The sequence below is a fragment of the Delphinapterus leucas genome, chromosome 5 (genome assembly GCF_059928025.1).
Source record: "Delphinapterus leucas isolate spDelLeu-1000000601 "Yukka" chromosome 5, BTC_Dleu_Yukka2, whole genome shotgun sequence".
In the NCBI taxonomy this organism is placed as follows: domain Eukaryota; kingdom Metazoa; phylum Chordata; class Mammalia; order Artiodactyla; family Monodontidae; genus Delphinapterus; species Delphinapterus leucas.
Window position 1 is genome coordinate 13,495,838 of NC_143133.1, and position 8,928 is coordinate 13,504,765.

The following is an 8,928-nucleotide window of genomic DNA, read 5'->3' on the forward strand; positions in this document are numbered from 1 at the left end:
CTTTCCAAGTACTTAAGTAATTCACATATATCTAATAAATTAATCTTATAAATATGTTAATTTTAAGTTTTTTAAATGTCTAATAGTGTATTTACATTTGAAAAATTTCCACTTAAAATCACAAATGTAAAGCAATTACTTAGTTACACATTTTAAATAAGCATTACACATACAACGTGTCATTCCAATAGGTCGTATTCTCCTAAACATTATAAAAACTTAAAACACTAAATATACAGATTCCTTTACACAAAAATACTAATACCATGTGTGTGATTTTTAGAACACTACTATATTTAATTGTAAGCCTTCTCAATGTTTTAAAAAATGCTTATTGCTTTAAAAAAAGTTTATCTTCTCAAATTCTTTTGATGATATTTCTAAAGCTGGTTGAATTGCATATGAGGTCTGGAGCCACGAGTATCTCGGGGAATTTTTCTCATACACCACTACGAAGATGAGTCCCTTTATACTGCTAATATATCATAAACTACAAAACTTAAAAAGGGAGCTGACACCAGCCTCCAACAGGGCCTCCGACGATGCTCTCCTCCTATTAGTCACTTCCCTGTGTAGACACTTCTACTCTGAATGAGGCTGACCTGTAATCAATAGGATATTGTGGAAATGATGGAGAGTGACTTCTGAAGCTAGGACATAAAAGACATTGCTTCTTCTACCTTGCACACTCTTGGATTTTTTTTTTGTGGAGGAAGCCAGCTACTCATGCAGCCCAGGGAGCCGTCTACGTGGTAAGGAACTGAGTCCTCCTACCAACAGCCAGCATTAACTTGCCATGTGTATGAATCACCCATCTGGGAAATGGATTCTCTAGCCCCAGTCAAGCCTTCAAAAACTGTAGCCCTGGCCAACATATTGACTGCGACTTTAAGAGGGACTGGGACTCAAAACTAAGCAGCCTCACCCTTCTACATAGTCATGCTGAGCTAGAGCCCTGGGCTGGAATCCGACCTCAGCCTCAGCCTTGCCGGACCATGGACCTTCCCAAAGTGAGCGAGCTTTGAACCCTCATGAAGATGTGTAAGCAGGATGCCAGTGTCCTGAACACTGAAGAAATGCACTTCCTGAGGGAGCGGGTGGAGGTCATTGGAGGAAAAATACCACCTGCTACTCATAAAACTAAATCAGCACATACCAAGAAAGAAAAACCAGATAGTGAGAAATCAGAGGAAAACATAAAGACAGATGAAACATCAAGTGAGGAAAGTGATCTAGAAATTGAAGGTGCGATTGAACCAGACACGGTTGCCCCCTCAAGAAATGGGAGATGAAAATGTTGAGATAACTGAGGGGATGATGCATGAGGCAAAGGATAAAAATGTGGCTGCCATTGAGGCCCTAAATGATGGTGAACTACAGAAAGCCATTGACTAGTTCACAGATACAATCAGGCTGAATCCTTGCTTGGCCATTCCATATGCCAAGAGAGCCAGTGTCTTCATCAAATTACAGAAGCCAAATGCTGTCATCTGAGACTGTGACAGAGATATTGAAATAAATCCTGATTCAGCTCAGCCTTACAAGTGGGCCGGGAAAGCGCGCATACCTCTGGGCCATCGTGCAGAAGCAGTCCGTGATCTTGCCCTTGCCTGTAAACTGGATTATGATGAAGGTGCCAGTGCAATGCTGAAAGAAGTTCAACCAAGGGCCCAGAAAATTGCTGAACATCAGAGAAAGTATGAGGGAAAACATGAAGAGCGAGAGATCAAAGGAAAAAGAGAAAGGCTTAAGAAGGCTCGGGAAGAACATAAGAGAGCCCAGAGGGGGGAATGAGTCAGAAGACATCAGAAACTCAGTGTGGCTGTTTTTCCGTGGCTTTCCTGGGCCGACACCTGGTAACTTTCCTGGAGGAACGCCTGGAATGGGAGAGGGTATGCCTGGAAGGGCAGGAATGCTTGGGCTCAATGAAACGATTAGTGATCCAGAGGTTCTTGCGGCCACGCAGGATCCAGAAGTTATGACGGCCTTCCAGGATGTGCCCCAGAGCTTGGCAAATATGTTGAAATATCAGAGCAACCCAAAGGTTGTGAATCTCATCAGTAAATCTTCAGCCAAATTGGGAGGTGAAGCCTAAGGCCCTTCTGACAGATAAAGCCCATGAAGGAAAGATCACCTAGTGGATGTCGCAATCATACAAACCAGTGTACCTCTGACCTTCTCAGGAAGAAAGCTACGGTGCTTTGAAAATAATCTCTCTCCCTCTGTCCCAAATGCAGTTGAAACAATTTACAGTGGTTTGCTATTAGAACAATCATTCAGATAACATTTTCCTACTGGGAATTAAAAGCTTTATAAACACTTTTTAAACCTGAAAAATATTAAAACAACAACAATTAAGCCCTTCCTGCTGAAAAACAAAACTCACTAAGCTGTTCCCAAATTCCCGATCCACAGAAACTGTGTAAGATAATAAACATTTATATTGTTATTAATATAAATTTTGGGGTAGTTTGTTATGTAGCAGCAGATAACTAACATCCCTAAATCCAAATCATATCATTAGCTAATTTTCAAGCCTCATTAGTTCTTAGAAACCTCCAGTCAGGTGACTACACCATTGCTTGGATTCAACTATTTATTGTTTCATCTCATCCTCAACATTTTTTTTTATTCTCTCTATCTGTTGGGTCCACAGTCATACAGAAACTTTAAAGTATATCTAATTCTGCTTCTCATAAGCCTGTTCCTGACTCTATCACAAATTCAAGGAACTACATTCTACTGCCACCTATCATCACAGCATCCTCCACTGGACCAGATTGAAAGTTTATATTTTAACAATAAAAGATGGAAGCATCTTTTCCAGAAATCCGCTGCTGAAATACCCAAGAAGTCTAATAAACATCTCAGACTTAACATGGTTAAAAAAGAGCTCCTGATTTTCCTCTCCCCTAGCCTACTCATCCCAGGCTTCCGCAGCTCCGTAAATGACAGCATCACCCATCCAGATGCTTATAGGAAAAACCTAAAAGTCATTCTTGATTCCTCTCTTCTTCTCACACAATCAACAATGGGGTTCCCTCAGCTTCTACCTCCAGAGTATATCCTGAATTTGTTGACTTCTCTTCATCTCCATATCCTATCTCCACACCATCTCCAATCTTTCATCTCCATCTCCTTAGCCTAGACTATGCCATCATCTTTCACCAGGACACTGCAAAGATCCTCCTAACTGTAACCCCTGTTGCTTTTCTACATACACATTCATGTACAGGTCTTTGTGTGAGTCCTTTTTCATGTTTTGAATTGAGGTAAAATCCACATACGATGAAATGTACAGATTCTAGGTGTACAGTTCAAATGAGTTTTGATAAACGTGTATACTCATGTAATCAAGATGAAGTACATTTCCATTACCCTAATAAATTCCCTACTAACCCCCTTCCAGTCAGTCTCTACCCCCTAGAGGTAACCATTTCTGATTGTTATTCCTCATAAGAGGGTTAGTATAGTATACATGCTTTTGTGTCTGCCTGATTTTGTTCAACACAATGGTTTTGAGATTCATCTATGCTATTGCATGTATCAGCCATTGTTTTTATTGCGGAATAGTATTTTATTTGTATGAACATATCACAGTTTGTTTCTCCATTCAACTTTTGATTGACATTTGGGTTATTTCCAGCAATTCCATTCCGAGGTATTTACCCAGGAGAAATGAAAGCATATGTCCACAAAAAGACAACAATCACCTGCTTCCTCTCTTGATCCACTAAATCCATTCTCCAGATAGAAGCTAGAGGGATCTTTTAAATAAATTACTCAAATCCCATCCCTCCTCTGCTTAATACCCTTCAGTGACTTCCCATTCCACTTAGGAGAAAATACAAACTCCCTACCACAGCTTGTGAAACACAGACATCACTGATTCTCAACCCTGGCTGCACAGAGGAATCCCCTGGGAACTTTTGTTGCTTGGGCTCCACCTCAGATCAAGTGAATCAGAATCTCTGGAGGAGGGTCCACATAGTTTTTAAAGCTCCCCAGGACATTCTAACAGGCCTCCAGGTTTGCAAGGCCTTGCCTGGTGACCTAGCCTGTGGCTCTCCCACTTTATCTCATGCCACTCTCCCCGCTGGGTGCTGTAATCCAGCCACGCTGGCCTCCTTTCAGCCCTGTGAACGCAGCGATTTTACCCCTACCTCAGGGGCTTTGTACTAGTGTTTCTTCTGTCTGGAATGTTCTTTAGATCTTAGTGTAACTGGTTCTTGTGATTCAGGTCTCAGTTGAAATGTCGCCTGCTTAGAGGGACTTTTCCTGCCCACCCAACCTAAATGAGCCGCTCTGGAGCATGTCACTTGTTCAAATGTTCTATATCACATTTATGTCCAATACTGTCCTGTTCAAGCATTTTTCTTTGTGTTTTTTGTCTGCCTCCCCCCTCTAGACTGTAAATCCCATGAGAACAGGGACATTGCCTGCCTTGTTCTCCACATATCCTTAGTATTTATAATCATGCCTGGCACATAATAGAAGTTTCAGGAATATTTGTTGGAAGCATGAAAGAATACGCGTATAAAATGTACATATTACCTGGGAGAGACGGCAAAAGTCCACAAGGGGTCTTCTTTCTTCCTTTCCCCCAGGTGTTACCATGAGGTGGTTGATTTACAGGAGAATGGAAAGACTCTAAGGGGATTAAACCCAGATACTCAGAGTTCATTAGGTCCTAAAAGGCAGAAAGATTGTTTTCGGCTTCTAGTATCTTAACTTCAGTCCTAACCTGAGGCTGTTCACATTGTAGATACTCAGTAAATATATTTCTATTAGCAGTGAAGTGACTATGATCTGCTTGGAGGGGCTAGAGGGGATGTGGGAGGAGGTGATGGGAGGTGGAGTGTGTAAGTAGGGATTAGGGGATCATGAGAAAAGGAGACAGAAATATATTTATGCCTTTATATTTACTTAAGGGAGCTGTCACCAATTCAAAGCATGAAATTCAGTTTACTCTAGCCAATTGGATCTCAAAACACTGTCCTATTCTACACGTAGTTTCTCTCTGTAAGCAAGGCAGTATGTTAAAACAGAGTTTTAAAGAAATTTTAAAAGAAAGGAGAGAAAAAGGAAAAAGTGATACAGGGAAGAAGAAAGGAAGGAACCAGGAAGAACGCAGGAAGATCTTCTTTGCGCTACACACAGTACTAGGCACGTTCAGGGATTTACTTATTTATCGCAACCCTATGTGAAATAAATATAATTATACTCATTTTACTGATGAGGAAACTGAATGAAGCTTAGAGAAAAGTAACTTCCCTTTTAAATATTCATACCACTTAACTGTTAAAATAGATAAAAATATTCAAGATATATACAGCAAATATGCAGATGACATTGACATTGGAAATGCCATCTGACGTAAGCAAATAGATCAAAGATTCAAATTAGTCTTGTCAGGCTAGAACACTGGATTAAAACCAAGGGCTAGATACAATGTAGTGGATAAACTAAATCTTGTGGTCAGCTACACAGGTACAGAAAGAAGGAGCCCTAGTTTGGCTGGAGTTTGTCTAAAAACATCTTATTTGGTTGACTGCTAGTTTAATATAAGCCAATAGTAGATGCTAAAAATGTGACGAGGACAACCCCTAAGTATCTCTTGACAGTTCTTACCTTAAACGACTTCTTTTCAGTATTTACCGCTGGAGATAGTTAAAAAATTCTCTTCTCTCCTGGCTTCTGTTACATCTGATTATCTTTCCATCTCTGAAGCAGATCCTCATTAATACTAACACTAATAAGACAATAGCCCTCATTTATTAAGGTTCTGTGCCAACTACACAATTACTGTATTTAACTCCCTCTTAATAGCACTTAATGAAATAGCATAATTATTTCCATCATCTTATAGATGAGAAAACTTAGGTTTAAAACATCTAAGTGGTTTTCTCAAGACCAGACAGCTAATAGCGTTCGTAACGCTCAACTCCAGGAGTCTGACTTAGAGCCGCACCCTTCTAACCACTGTCCCTTCTGCCCCAGAGTTTCTTTCAGAGCTTCCTTTTCCTTTGCTCATCCCTTTAAGCGTCAGTGTTCCTTACAGTCCAGTCCTCAGGTCTCAGCTCATCTCACTTCATTACCTCTCTGGTTAATCAACAGTAGACATAGGACTTCTAACTGACAACTTCTACATTGATGAATCCTATGACTGCCACCAATAGTTGCCGCCCTAATGGCACTTGCCCTTTCCACTGCCTTCCTTGCTAGTAGGTGCCTCTATAAGCTTCAGAGGAGGCTGGATCCAGCCCCAACCCTGGCCCCAGAGACAGAATCATGATTGGTTTAAACCAGGCATGATGCTTACCCTGCCCCCTCTTTTCAGTGACTAGTTTAAGTACTGGAAGAGAGTCAGCTGAGAGATTTTTTGAGAAGTTATCCTGGCTCTTAAACAGAAATATTCATTAGCAGGTAATCTCTTTTCTATCACCTTGTTGTGTCTGCATGTGCTGTGGAGAACTAAGTCAGCTATCTTGGAGCCTTTAATACTTTTCAAGAGTCTAAAGGGCTCCTGAGAACAAAATGGTTGAGAACTGCTGCCTAGTCCGTGCCAGTATCATCTTTCACTAGGTTATTGAAACGGTTTCCTAAATAGTCTTTCTACTGCTGAGCTGAGCATGGCCAACCCCAATAAACCCATTCTCTGCATTGCTACCAAGGTGATCTTACTAAATGCTAATCAGACTCCTACTTAATCCATCAATGGCTCCCTGTTGCTTTCAGTTTAGCACCTAATACCCTACTTCTCTTGGGGTTTTTTTTGTTTCTTTTTTAACATCTTTATTGGAGTATAATTGCTTTACAATGGTGTGTTAGTTTCTGCTTTATAACAAAGTGAATCAGTTATACATAAACATATGTTCCCATACCTCTTCCCTCTTGTGTCTCCCTCCCTCCTTCCCTCCCTATCCCACCCCTCTAGGTGGTCACAAAGCACCGAGCTGATCTCCCTGTGCTGTGTGGCTGCTTCCCACTCCTCTCCTCTCATACATCTGTTCACCCCAGCCATTCACAGGTAATTGCAGTTTCCTATCAGAAATGATACTGCCTGTTGTTTCCATCCCTTCCCACCTTTTTTTTTTTTTTTTTGGTCTTTGGAGCAGAAGACATTTATTACAGTGAATTAGTTACACAGGTGATGGAAGAGCTAAGTCAATCAGGATGGTGAGGAAAGCAGAAGTGAGCAGCCATGGCAAGCCACCACCAATGGCAAGTTCTGGGCGTGGAGGAATGAAAGGAGGAAGCGATGTCACCAGACCCCCAAGGGTCAAGGTTACCGAGGGAAAGCTAGAACCATGGTAGACGTGTTCTGCATGTTCTGGGACCATGGAGGAGCCAAGCCACTGCCAACAGTGCCTTCCAAACCTGAGCTTTCTAATCTGCTCTTAAGTCCACACTGTCACATCCTATTCCTTCATCCTCTAGCTAGCTAACTTCTACTTTTCCTTTAAAACTCAGATCAAGGGTCGTTTTCTACAGGAAGCTCTCTCCGCCCACAGTGTAATTTACCTGTCCCTCTCTGTGCTTCCAAAGCATGATTTATCAAAGTGGTCACCAGAAAGTACTGGGACCACTGGTTTATTGAGTTTCCCCCTAGACAATAAGCTCCTTGAGGACTGGGGCAGCCTCTCTTTTCTTTGTATCATTTGAGCGCAGGGCAATGTCTGACTACAGTGTTGGGGGCTATTATATGTGCTCAGAAAATGTTTTGCAAACATATTAATGAATTAACTCTAGGTAATTTGCTTCTGGGATGAGTTTCATTTTCTGAACCATTTGCTTTGTGTGTGTGTGTGTGTGTGTGTGTGTGTGTGTGTGTGTCCAAGGCCTGGACTTTTCAGGGCATTTTCCTTCACACACAAGCTTCTTCATATAGCCCTGGAGAGGAAATGTTATTTCATTTCTTAATACCATCTCTATACTGTGGGATGTATAAAGATGCTTTCTGGAGCCCAAGTCTCATGGTCCCCTTCAAACTGTGTTTCCTGGAGTGGAGGCCTCAGTGGTTTCTTCCTAATTCTCACACTTGGAACACTTAATTTTAATTTTACAAACCACCTTCCAAAGAAACCAGAAAACTGTTCTGTCAGTCTTATACATTTTGTGCTTTTTCTTTTTTTTTTCTTTTGGCTGTGCCATCCGGCATGCAGGATCTTAGTTCTCTGACCAGGGATCGAACCCGTGCCCCCTGCGATGGAATAGTGGTGTCTTAACCACTGGACCGTCAGGCAAGTCCTCTTTTGTTCTTTTTCATAACCTTTTTTCTTCCACTTTGGATAAAAATAATAGGTAACAAAGACGTAATTATATTTTGGGAATCCCTTCTTTCCTTTTAGAAATGGCCACTAATATTAGCGCCTTGCCATTTTTTTGAGACAGTCTGTGCATGCACAAGTACGAAGGAAAGCTTTCTGGACAGTAGGAGGACGGTGAGCATGGTATGAGGATGAACAAACTGTCAGCGGACAGTCCTTTTTTTTTCTTAACAGCTTCATTGAGATATAAATCACATACCATACCATTCACCCATTTAAAGCGTACAATTCAATGGGTTTTAGTATATGCACAGATGTGTACAGCCATCACCACAATTTTAGAACATTTGCATCACCTCAAAAGGACACCTTGTACCCTTGAGCTAATCTTCCCCACACCCACACTTGTCCCTTTCCCCATCCGCCCTAAAACTACTAATCTACTTTCCGTCTCTGTAGACTTCCCTGTTCTGGACTTTCATGTGAATAGAATGATACAATACGTGGTCTTTGAGGACTGGTCTCTTTCTCTTAGCATAATGTTTTCAAGGTTCATCCATGTTGCAGCATGTGTCAGTACTCCATTTCTCTGGACAGTCCTTTCCAAACACCAAAACTGGACTGGCCCAGCACTGTCACTGGAGCCATCAGTGTGAAC

General features: G+C 41.4%; 1 pseudogene; it reads left to right on the top strand.

The window, feature by feature from the left end:
• The first annotated feature begins 817 nt into the window (after positions 1-817).
• LOC111165876 (hsc70-interacting protein pseudogene) lies at positions 818-2,493 on the top strand (annotated as a pseudogene).
• Positions 2,494-8,928: the final 6,435 nt, after the last annotated feature.